The sequence below is a fragment of the Haemaphysalis longicornis genome, unplaced genomic scaffold (assembly GCF_048455015.1).
Source record: "Haemaphysalis longicornis isolate Haplotype H1 unplaced genomic scaffold, Haemaphysalis longicornis Haplotype H1 scaffold_2, whole genome shotgun sequence".
Classification (NCBI taxonomy): domain Eukaryota; kingdom Metazoa; phylum Arthropoda; class Arachnida; order Ixodida; family Ixodidae; genus Haemaphysalis; species Haemaphysalis longicornis.
Window position 1 is genome coordinate 96391750 of NW_027526295.1, and position 12013 is coordinate 96403762.

Genomic DNA, 12013 nt, shown 5'->3' on the forward strand with positions numbered 1-12013 from the left:
GCTTAGGCCAACGCCAGTTAACGTACTTCTAAGCGATGGGACGGAAGTCAGCCCTGCTGTTTGTCTTGCCGAATTTTCGGCTGGTTCATTGGACTATCGTAGCGGCAAAAACAAGGTGCTTAGAGTACAGACTCTCTGCTCTCGGTTGTCTCTCATCGCCGTGAATCCAGGCCTCCGCGTATGGGCGGCGCTACCTTCCTTAGCGTTCTGGTTTTAGCGTCTATTCCACGCGCTCATTACGGCAGTACGCTGACCCAAGAAATATATGGCGGGCCACGCTAATCACAGCAGTTCGCTGTACAGCTTCCGTTGTGGCGCGGCGGTTGACCGCGATGGTTCTTCACTGGGCTTGCCATAAAGATGGAAACAAAACATTTCCTTCCCAATTCCTAACCATCATGGCCGTTCTGAGTAGTTTTGAAACGTGCAATGACGTGTTATTCTGTTGGGCCGAAGAGAGATGGCTTACCTAAATCTACCATGGTGAAGCTTCGGAACTCAGCGTTCATTTCTTTTATGGCGTCGACGGAGCAGGACTGCGATATAATTAAAGAAAACCATATATTATACACATTCAAGCATACGTGTTTATAAAAACACCGTGAAATCTTGTGCAATGCTGTAATGTACACGGAAGTCTCAATTGCCGCTTTGCTCGAACTTGGTAAAGAGAATGTCTCATACATAATAGAACGTTCTGCAGCAACGCTATCCGGCGAAAATATTCCAAATATGGGTCGTAGGATGCTGCAAATTACGATGTTTAGGAAATCATCATTTACCCTCCCTAGCTACACTCGCTCTACGTGGCGCAACGTAACCAGTAATACAGAGTAATTTAGGCCACCAGGAATTCCTATCTTGCATCGGAGTATCGACAAACGGAAGTTTTCTTGTGTGTACGCCATCAAACCAGCGGCCGCGTTGACCAGGTGTGACCTCGAACGATTCTGCTCACAGCACAAGGTTTCGGCCACTAGCCTCACTGGCAGTTGTACCCATCGACAAATCAAAACACTGGCAGCAGAGAAAGTTCTTCTCGAAGTAGGTTATATAGTGAAAATTGCTGGGCGCTGTCTTGAATCGATTTTGGCAAAAGAACATTGAAGAATATTTTTCTCTACAGTCTTAGGTCAATGAGTGCCGTCATAAAAGACAGCTGTAAGAATGATTTATGCAACCACGGCTGGTTTTGCGCCAATGTTATTATTTACGCTCAGAAAATACTCTGAAAGGCTTACAATGGCGTTTTTCACCGTTATTGAAATGGAGTAAGAGAGCGCAGCAGTAGTTTGATCGCGACGGTAAATTAGAAACGTGAAGGCATTGTATGGTTTCCTGGAAATGGTCTTCACTGCGACATGGCACTGCATCAATAGACTGACGAGCAAACAACTTCGCATAGTAGTCACAGAAGCTACGTTCGATGCTTGCCTGGTCGTTACAGAGCGCGCCATCATGGTCGATTTCCACCATCAAGGTTTTATGTGCATATCTTTTCTCAGATCTGAGCGCCCTTTTGGTCGGCGCTTCATCAAGCAGGAACGGTTCAGCTCTCGCGCGTACAAGCGCACCATGATACTTCTCCTTATCTAATTCCTCGAGCTGCGCCTTCAGTGTTCAAATATCATCCTTGAACATCCCGGGCGACTTGCATTCTTCCTTCACACAAACATCAAGGCTACTTCGTAGCAGAGCTTCATTACATTTGCCCTCATTGTTAAGTGCGCCCGATCTTTCCAGGGCTTTCATTTTTACCTCTTGTTTGAAAAGCTCCCATTTAAAGATAATGTTCGCGTCGCCTTCGCCGCTAAAAATATTTTGTCCGCGTGTGGTAACTGCCTCTAAGAATACTTCGTCTTCGAGTAACTTATTATTCATTTTCCACAGGCCCCAACAAAAGGCCTTTCGACGCTTTGCGATCCTGCCTAACGTAAACTATACAAGGCAGTGATCGCTAAACGAAACAGAAGTCACTTTATAATTTTCACACTGCGGCAGAAGATCTAGAGATAAGTGCACGCTATCTAGACGCGCGTGGCTATTGCCCTGGAATTGCGTGTAGCAAACTGAACCAGCATTACTCATGCTATCACCTACATCTTCCAGTGCAAAGTCGGCGACTATATCGCTTAGAACCGCCATACTTCCATCCTTAAAAGTGGACAAGCTACTTTTGTCGCGTGCGGAACACGCGCAGTCAAAGTCACCTAATAAAATAACTAGCCTTTCTGTATTACATTACTTACGGATTTCCTCAAACAATCGTTTCCTTTCAGCGACTTTGGTGGGGGCGTATACACAAATAACGCGCCATTCGTTTGAACTAAACTCCAAGTCACACACGAAAAACCGTCCTGATTCCGACGCGGTGACGGTCTTTGGTGTCGCCCCTACACTTCGCCGTATTAGGAGCGCACAACCCCCAGATAAACCCACCGCGGGCGAGACACACAGATGTCGTAGCGCGACATAAATGGCCGCACCATACGGTCCGTCTGATCCTCCATCTCAATCCTTGTCTCTTGCAAAGCAACTATATCAAGATCATCATCTTTCATAATACGGTACAACTGGTTTTGACGCCTTCTATCAGCAAGCCCCCTGACATTAGCCGTGGCAATGCGCATAGGCTTGCCTTCATAAACCATATTATATAACGGACCAAACTTTTCGCGCAACAATTACATTCAACCCACAAAAAATGCATCTTGCACACTCTAAACATTTCATACACACCCCCAAAAACCCCCAAAACCACACTATAACCTCTAAGGGCTTCAAAGACACTGCAATAAACGCTAACCCCTCCCCTCCTCTCTCACCCCCCTGTACAACATTATGGACTCCAGAAACTTCAGGGGCACGACAAAAATACTTCCGCGACACAACTTCCCAGTTCTATTTAGTTCGTTGGCACTTTGAAGAAACAGCAAAACCCAAAACAGAGAGCCAAAGCAAGCCGACTACCTTTTCAAGCGACGTGCTAAGTGGGCGTAGCCGGTGGCTTCGTTCGGTCTGGTGGAACGCTGGGCTTCGGTTTAGAGCCCGGACGTCTCACTGTAACCACCTTGGTAGGCGGCTCGTCGCCGCTGGGAAGTTCATCACCCTGCCCGGTTTCATTGCTTTCGCGCTTCCGCTTTGTGGCGGCACCACTTAGGTCCATGTCTGCGACGTCCACTGAGGGAGCCGACGCCGCGGTCTTCCCTTGGCTCGCCGTTCGGGTACCGCTGGCCTCGTTCGATGCCGCAAGTAGGGGAGGCGTCTTGGGCTGGTCCGGATTCTCCTTTTCAGAAGCTCGCTGGCCAGCCTCGGCCTCAACCCGTCCCGCCGTCGTCGGCTCCTTCACCGCCTCGTCGATGACTGCTGCCGTCTTCTCCGCATCTGCCTCGTCTATGAGGTGTACGCGGAGGACATCTTCCTTCGTTGCACCGGTGACGCTAGCGTACGACTTGACGGATGTGCTCGCGTCGTGCCCAAAGCGACGACACGAGGAACACTTCGGCACCTTACAGTCCCGCCTGACGTGCCCCTTGAGGTTGCAGCGTAAACACTGCGGGGCCCTTCCTGCGACGACGACGAGGGCCTTGTCACCGGCCACACGACGTTCGTGCGGCAGGTCGTCAATGGTCACGCCAGTCTTCAGTTTGAGGGTCACCGAACGCAGAGTCGAGCCTTTGTCCTGGATGCCTTCCACGCGCCACCGCTCCTTACGCACCTCGCCAACACGCCCGTAAGGTGCCAGCGCAGCGCGAACGGCGTCGTCCGGCACGTTGTACAGCAGCCAGTGCAGCTTTAGCCGCACTTCCTGGTTCGTAAGATCGATGACGATGCAGCCCCGGCCCTTTACCTTGACATCGTTCATGGCCAGGATTTTCGTGACGCCGTCCGCTGATTTGAAAGTCACGGCCCAGATGTGATTCATCTGATACGCCCCCAATGCCAAAACATCGGGGAGCAGTGCCAGATGAGCCAGGGTATCTCGAAAATCCTCGACCCGGTACGGGCGTGCACGCATGTCGGCATGAAAGAAAATCGCGTTTAACACCGACAGGCCTGTTGGAAACTGGGGCAGAACAACTTGATAGTCTTCGGAATCCTGAGCTGTGATCTTGTTACCGCGGGCCGAAAGGCCCGCCGAAGCCGCTCCTCGGGTGGAGCTCAACATTCTGCGTCCGTACGCAAGCGCAGCCGGAAGCAGAATCCCCACTGAGCCACCACTGCTCGTTCCCCAGCCGCAGATTGCCTTACACTGCTCCGTAGCTTTCATTGATAATTACGAAAAAGAGCCGCAAACAGCGCGCAGTCGACAAGATTCGAACCTGTGCGGGGAGACCCAAATGGATTTCTAGTCCATCACTTTAACCACTCAGCCACGATTTTTTTTTATTGCCATATTTTGACACAGCACTTGAACCAAAGAAACCAAAAACAAGATAACGATAAAAACTGCTAGCCAGAAACCTTGCTAGCAGAAAGCGGTTAAAATTGCTTCAGGTCCGTTAGCGACTCCATCACGGGTAGCCACTCTGGAGGGCCAGGTTGAGCCCTCCACACTTCAATCATCAGTCGCATAGTTTCAGCAAAATACTCTTGAGCGTTTGGCATCAACGTCACGATGACGGATCGGCATACGCGACTTCCAAATGCCGTGCAAAGCCAGGACCATGACAAGGTCGTATGGTACCTCGTTGTCGCTCTCAAGGGGCAGGAATCTGATCCCATGTGCGTCCAGAGGGAAGTATTTTTTAAAGTCCGCTAAAGCACGTCCCAAAAAAATATCCCATCCCAGCACTCGAGGAACACATGTTCTACCGTTTCGGGTTTCTTACACGGGTAGCATTCAACCCCCCCTGGCATGTACAAACCCTTCTCTTTCTGCCACGTTTTTACAGGGAGGACACCCGCATGCAGTTTAAAAAAGAATGACTTAACCCATGGCGGTACCGCTATTCCTTTTACACGTTTGAGCACGTCCTGTCCTGGCCCTGCACGGTACATTGACCTATACAACGGCATAGGTAATGCATTGTCAAGCAAATGACGCTACAACTTTTTCCGCGTAACACTAGATAAGTACTCTGTACTGGAACGTGCACGCAAAAACTGGGCCGCTTGAACCACTTCACGGAAGTAGCCCTTGATTACTCCGACAGAAAAGTGGGCACACGTAACAACAAATTCAGGTAATGCCCTTGATAACTTCAGCTGACACACTGTGCGCAGAAAAGGATCGTTCCGTCACGAAAGAAAAAAAACGATTGGCGACTTGCCGCAAAAACAAATGGGACAAAGAATACCCCCCCTGACGCACGCGCCGAAAGAGATTCGTGCGGCTCGTCCTTTCCCATGTCGATTCCCAGATCATCACTGCAAACACCCGGTGCAGGGCTTGTACATGAGAACGCGAACAGTGCAGCACCTGAAGTACGTACCACAGTTTGCTCATCAAAAATATGTTGCATACTGATGCTCTAGCAAACATGGAAAGTCCACTGCCTTTCCATTTCTCAGCTTTTTCGCGCAATTCAGCGGTCTGTCTGCGCCAGTAAGGGTCACTGTCTTCATAGTTTTCCAGGGGCACTCCCAAGTACTTAGCGGGCGTCGTCTGCCAGCTGATACATTCAAACACACTAGGCGCGCTTTCCCAGTCCCCATGCCAAAATCCTAAACACTTTTGCCAGTTTACTCCACTGGCACTATATTTACAAAACCGTTTCAGAGCGTTTACAGCAACGCTGATGCTGCTTCTATCAACACAAAAAAGGGCAATGTCATCAGCGTAGGCCAAGACACGCACTTCAGCTGACTCTAATCGAAACCCGTTGATGCTCTCACTTCTTATGATGCTTAAACAAAACGCTTCAATATATAAACAAAACAGCAACGGTGACGACGGGCAGCCCTGACGCACGGCTCGTTGAACCTTAATGGGTTTGCTTGTCGTTTTGTTTACAACAAGGGGAGTGGACACTCATTGTACGCCATACGTACTCCCTCGCGTACAACAGATCCTACGTTTACATGCTGTAACATGTCTAAAAGGAGTTCATAGGATACCTGGTCAAATGCTTTTGCCAGGTCTATCTGGAGCATGGCCACATCACTTTGCATACTGTCACAACATTCAAGAACACTTCTGGCGGTGTGATTGTTCGTGACTATTGACCGTCCCTTTTTTTCCACAAGTTTGCTGAGGTCCAACAATGTCTCTTATTACACTCTGCAAGCGGCTAGCTAATACTTTCATTAATATCTTATAATCAACGTTGGTTAAACTGATTGGACGATAGGCAGATATTTCCCTCAGTTTATTATCGTCCTCCGATTTCGGTATAAAGACTGTGTGGGACACAAGAAAAGACGGAGGTAGTTCTCCTGTTTTGTAAGACTCGGCGTAAACGTTACGCAAAACAGGGCTTAGATCCTCCTCGACCTTTTTATAAAAGGCTGAGCTCAGTCCATCCGGACCCGGGGTCTTTCCTGGAAACTGAAAGCGCAAAATAGACACGGACAAAGAAAGGGGACAACAGGACGAGCGCTAACTACCAACAAAATGTATTTGGAAAAAACCACAATATATACATGCCACGCTTTCCACTTGCATACTACCACACATGCGCAGAGACACTTATAATCGCCTGAGATAACAGAGTTCTTTTTGAGAAAGGGATACAGAGGGTGTGCTTACGCAGTGAGACTGCAACCTATCTATTTTTTCAGCTTCTATAATTTCTCTTGTTAATCTATCTTTATTCTTGCCGATTATGATACATTTGTCGAAGAGCGGTTCGCAGTGCGGTTTGTGGTGACACGTGGCACAGTGATGCGCTAACCATCCGCCACTCCCGTTTTTGACATTGCTAGAGTGCTCGCGAAGCCGTTCATTAACACAGCGACCAGTCTGCCCAATGTAACGTTTGCCGCAAGAAAGAGGGATTTCATATACCACGTTTTCTGCGCAGGTTGTGCGCTTACATTTATGGTTTATACCGCAACGGCTACGGCGTTGACCCCAGGGATTACTCATTATGCATAACTTGCCCAGTTTTTCTGGGGCAGAAAAAACCACTCTAATATTGGTATGTCCGGCAATTTTCTTCAAGTTGTGGGAAATATTGTGGAGGTAAGGTATAACCGCATACTTTGGACGGTTTTCGAGTGAGGCCGGCTGCTCTCCCTGCGTTCGGGCTCGCAACTTTTTTAGCAGGGACTCAGCAACAGCGATTTGCAACAGAGCCGGATACCCCGAGTTTGACAATCTTTGCGATTGTTGACGGAGGCTGGTAGCCATTGAATGGTCACACGATTGAATGGTCACACATGGTCACACGCTCGTCCTGTTGTCCCCTTTCTTTGTCCGTGTCTATTTTGCGCTTTCAGTTTCCATTATGCATCACCAACAGGCGCAAACCATGACCCTTTTGGTCTTTCCTGGGTTCAGCTCGTCAATGGCTCTCCTTATTTCATCTACTGTTATATCACTTTCAAGACCTGCTGCTGTTTCTTCGCTCAGGCGCGGCAACAAACACATAAATTCCTTTTGGAACTGGACAGCATCGATAGTCTGACGCGCGAACAACTTCTCATAGTAGTCACAGAAACTACGCTCGATGCTTGCCTGGTCATTACACTTTACGCCATCGTACTCTATTTCCGCTATCGTATTTCTACGTGCGTATCTTTTCTCTGAACTGAGTGCTCATTTGGTAGGCGTTTCACCGAGTAGGAACCGTTCAGCCCTTGCGCGTACAAGTGCGCCGTGACACTTTTCCTTATCTAATTCTTCAAGCTGCACCTTCAGTGTTCGAATGTCGTCCTTGAACATACCGGGCGACTTACATTCTTCTGTAACAAAAACATCAAGGCTACTTCGTAGCAGGGCTTTTTTGCATTTATCTTCATTTTTCATTGCCCCCGATCTTTCCAGGGCTTTCATTTCTACTTCTTGTTTGAAGAGTTCCCATTAAAAAACGAAGTTCGCTTCTTCATCACTACCGAAAATCTTTCGTCCGCATGTGTTTACTGCCTCCACGAAAGTTCCGTCTTCGACTAACCTATTGTTCATCTTCCATAAGCCCCAACAAAAGGCATTTCGCCGCTTTGCGCTCCTACCGAGCGTTAAAGATACCAAACAGTGATCGCTGAACGAGACAGGTATCACACGGTATTCTTCACACTGCGGCAGTAGATCAAGCGATAAGTACACCCTATCAAGACGCCCATGGCTATTGCCTTGGAAATGCGTGTAGCGCACAGGGCCATTACTACCGACGCTATCACCAACGTCTTCTGGGGCGAAGCCTGCTACAATATCACTTAGTACTGCCGTACTAGCATCTCTAAAAGGTGACGGGCTACTTTTATCGCGTGCAGAACACACGCAGGTAAAGTCACACAGTAAAATTACCACCCGGTCTATCTCACACCACTTTCTAATTTCCTCAAAAAACAACTTCCTTTCGGTGGTTTTGGTGGGGCCGTACATGCAAATAACCCGCCATTCATTTGATAACAAGTCCAAATCACACACAAACAACCGCCCCGAATCAGACGTAGTGACGGTATTCAGGGTGGCCCCTAAACTACGCCGTATTAACAGTGCGCAAGCCCCCGAGAACCCGACTGCGTGAGAAACACAGACGTCATAGCGCGACATGAATGGCCACACCATACGGTCCGTCTGATCCTCTCTCTCGACCTTGGTTTCTTGCAAGGCGACAATATCCACATCCTCGTCTACAAGAAGGCGGTACAACTGACTTTGACGTCTCCGATCAACAAGCCCCCTGACATTTAGCGTTGCTATGCGTATAGGCTTGCTTAAATAAACCATTCCAAGAAAGCGACGGGGATTACCGTGTAACACTTAAGTCCGTACATTCCAATAAAAAGCACTCCGCAGACACTAAAGAACTCACCCGCATTCCAAAACGCAACTACAACAACAAAAAAAAGAAAATGAAACACTCATACATACATACATTAAACTGCAAACACTCTAAGCACTTTACGGGCACCAGTAAACACGGTGCTATACTTGCCTCTCCTCCCTTCCCCACCCTAAAAAACACACCGAAAGGCATTTTACAGGCAACGAAGTCACCGGAGACGCCACAAATGTACTCCCTAGACCCACCTACGTAGTTCAGTTTAGTTCGCTCGCGCTTAGGTAGAGCAGTGCAACACAAGACACAGATCAAACAGTTGCCGACTACCTTTCGAAGCATCGTGGTGACTAGGTGGGCGTAGCCGGGGGCTTTGTGCGGTCTGGAGGGACGTTGGGCTTCGCCTTGAAGCTCGAACGTCTCACTATAACCGCCTTGGTAGACGGCTCCTCGCTGCCGGGGAGTCCGTCGCCTTGTCCTGTGTCGTTGCCCTCTTGCTGCCGCTTTGCGGCGGCACCACTGAGGTCCATTTGCATGACGTCCTCTACTGTAGACGACGTCGCCGTCGTCCCCTGGCTTGCCGCTCCGGGGCAGCCAGCCTCCTTCGGCGCTGCGAGTTGGGGAGGCGTCTTCGGCTGACCGGGCGGCTCCGTTTCAGGACCGCGCTTGCCAGCCTCGGCCTCGAACTGTTCCACAGGCGTCTGCTCCTTTGCCGCCCCGCCTGTGACTCCTGCTGCGGTCTCCTCCGCGTCTGCCTCGTCCATGAGGTTTTCGCGGAGGTCCTCGTCCTTCGAAGGCCCGGTGACACTAGCGTAGGACTTGACACAGGCTGCCGCTTCGTGCCCGTAGTGACGGCACGCCGAACAACGTGGCACCTTACACTCCCGGCGAACGTGGCCCTTCATGTTGCAGCGCAAATACTGCGGGGCCCTCCCGGTGACGACGACAAGGGCCTTGTCGCCCGCCACGCGTAGCTCGTATAGCAGGTCTTCCAGAGTCACTCCGGCCTCCAGTTTCAGGGTCACCGACCGCAGCGTGGAACCTTTATCTTGAATTCCGTCAACGCGCCAACGCTCTCTGCGCACCTCACCGACACGCCCGTAAGCCGCCAGCGCAGCGCGCACTGCCTCGTCCGGCACGTTGTGCAGAAGCCAATGTAGCTTCAGACGCGCTTCCTGGTTGCTCGGGTCGATAACAAGGCAGCGCCTGTCCTTTACCTTGATGTCGCTTGCTTCCACAATTTTCTTCGCACCTTCCGCTGACTTAAACGTCACCGCCCAGACGTGACTTATCTGATACGCCCCCAATGCCAAAACATCGGGGAGCAGAGCCAGACGAGCCAACGTGTCGCGGAAATCCTCGACACGGCAAGGGCGGGCACGCATGTCCGCATGCAGAAACACCGTGTTTAGCACCGACTGTCTTGTAGGAAACTGGGGCAAAAGTACTTGGTAGTCCTGGGAATCCTGGGCAAAAATCCTGTTACCGCGGGCCGAAAGGGCCGCTGAAGCTGCTCCTTGGGCGGGGCTCGACATTCTGCGACCGCACGCTGGCGCAACCGGAAGCAGAATCCATCGCTTTAACCACTCAGCCACCACAGCTCGTTCCCCAGCCGCAGATTGCCTTAAACCGCTCCGTAGCTATCATTGATAATTACAAAAAAGAGCCGGAACCAGTGCGCAGTCGACAGGACTCGAACCTGTGCGGGGAGACCCCAATGGACTTCTAGTCCATCGCTTTAACCACTCAGCCACCACAGCTCGTTTGCCAGCCGCAGATTGCCTTAAACTGCTCTGTAGCTATCATTGATAATTAGAAAAAAGAGCCTGGACCAGTTAGCAGTCGACAGACTTCGAACCTGCGCGGAGAGACCCCAATGGATTTCTAGTCCATCGCTTTAACCACTCAGCCACCACTGCTAGTTCCGCAGCCGCAGATTGCCTTAAACTGCTCTGTAGCTATCAATGATAATTACAAAAAAGAGCCTGAACCAGTCAGATTTCGACAGCATTCGAACTTGTGAGGGAATACCCCAATGGATTTGTAGTCCGTCGCTCTAACCACTCAGCAACCACAGCTCGTTCCCCATCCGCAGATTGCCTTAAACTGCTCCGTAGCTATCATTGATAATTACAAAAAAGAGCCGGAACCAGTGCGCAGTCGACAGGATTCGAACCTGTGCGGCGAGACCCCAATGGATTTCTAGTCCATCGCTTTAACCACTGAACCACTACTGCTCGTTCCCCAGCCGCTGATTGCCTTACACTGCTCCGTAGCTATCATTGATAATTACAAAAAAGAGCCGGAACCAGTGCGCAGTCGACAGGATCCGAACCTGTTCCGGGAGACCCCAATGAATTTCTGGTCCACCGCTTTAAAAACTCAGCCACCACTGCTCGTTCCCCAGCCACCGATTGCCTTACACTGCTCCGTAGCCATGATTGATAATTACAAAAAAGAGCCGGAACCAGTGCGCAGTCGACAGGATCCGAACCTGTGCCGGGAGACCCCAATGGATTTCTAGTCCATCGCTTTAACCACAGGTCATTCCCGAGCCACCGATTGCCTTACACTGCTCCGTAGCTATCACTGATAATTACAAAAAAGAGCCGGAACCAGTGCGCAGTCGACAGGATCCGAACCTGCGCCGGGAGACCCCGATGGATTTCTAGTCCATCACTTTAACCACTCAGCCACCACTGGTCGTTCCCCAGCCGCAGATTGCCTTACACTGCTCCGTAGCTATCATTGATAATAGCAAAAAAGAGCCGAAACCAGTGCGCAGTCGACAGGATTCGAACCTGTGCCGGGAGACCCCAATGGATTTCCAGTCCATCGCTTAAACCACTCAGCCACGACTGCTTTTTTTTTTCTTTATTGCCTGTTCACTCTCCAGAATAAAATATAAATACACATCAGACACACCAGACACATCAGCCACACACTGGCCGGAATGTAGTGCCTAGAATTTTTTTAGGCACGCCAATTCATCCAGAACGTTTGTCCACTCAGGGGGGTCGTTTTGGGCTTGAAAAACATCACGTATATAACACACACTTTCAATAAACGGTTGCCGTACCGGGCGGGCATGCAAATCTGCATTATCTACCGCTGTTCTCGTTTTC

The 12013-nt window shown here is 50.1% G+C and overlaps 6 non-coding genes across 6 annotated transcripts; all 6 read right to left on the bottom strand.

Moving 5' to 3' along the window:
• Positions 1-4301: 4301 nt before the first annotated feature.
• On the bottom strand, positions 4302-4393 carry Trnas-aga (transfer RNA serine (anticodon AGA)). The gene has a single exon. It is a non-coding gene; the product is annotated as a tRNA-Ser (tRNA).
• A 6173-nt stretch (positions 4394-10566) lies between these two features.
• Positions 10567-10648, bottom strand: Trnas-aga (transfer RNA serine (anticodon AGA)). The gene has a single exon. It is a non-coding gene; the product is annotated as a tRNA-Ser (tRNA).
• Positions 10649-10725: 77 nt separating this feature from the next.
• Positions 10726-10807, bottom strand: Trnas-aga (transfer RNA serine (anticodon AGA)). Its single transcript has one exon. It is a non-coding gene; the product is annotated as a tRNA-Ser (tRNA).
• A 236-nt stretch (positions 10808-11043) lies between these two features.
• Positions 11044-11125, bottom strand: Trnas-aga (transfer RNA serine (anticodon AGA)). The gene has a single exon. It is a non-coding gene; the product is annotated as a tRNA-Ser (tRNA).
• Positions 11126-11509: 384 nt separating this feature from the next.
• Trnas-aga (transfer RNA serine (anticodon AGA)) lies at positions 11510-11591 on the bottom strand. The gene has a single exon. It is a non-coding gene; the product is annotated as a tRNA-Ser (tRNA).
• Positions 11592-11668: 77 nt separating this feature from the next.
• Trnas-gga (transfer RNA serine (anticodon GGA)) lies at positions 11669-11750 on the bottom strand. Its single transcript has one exon. It is a non-coding gene; the product is annotated as a tRNA-Ser (tRNA).
• Between the last annotated feature and the right edge of the window lie 263 nt (positions 11751-12013).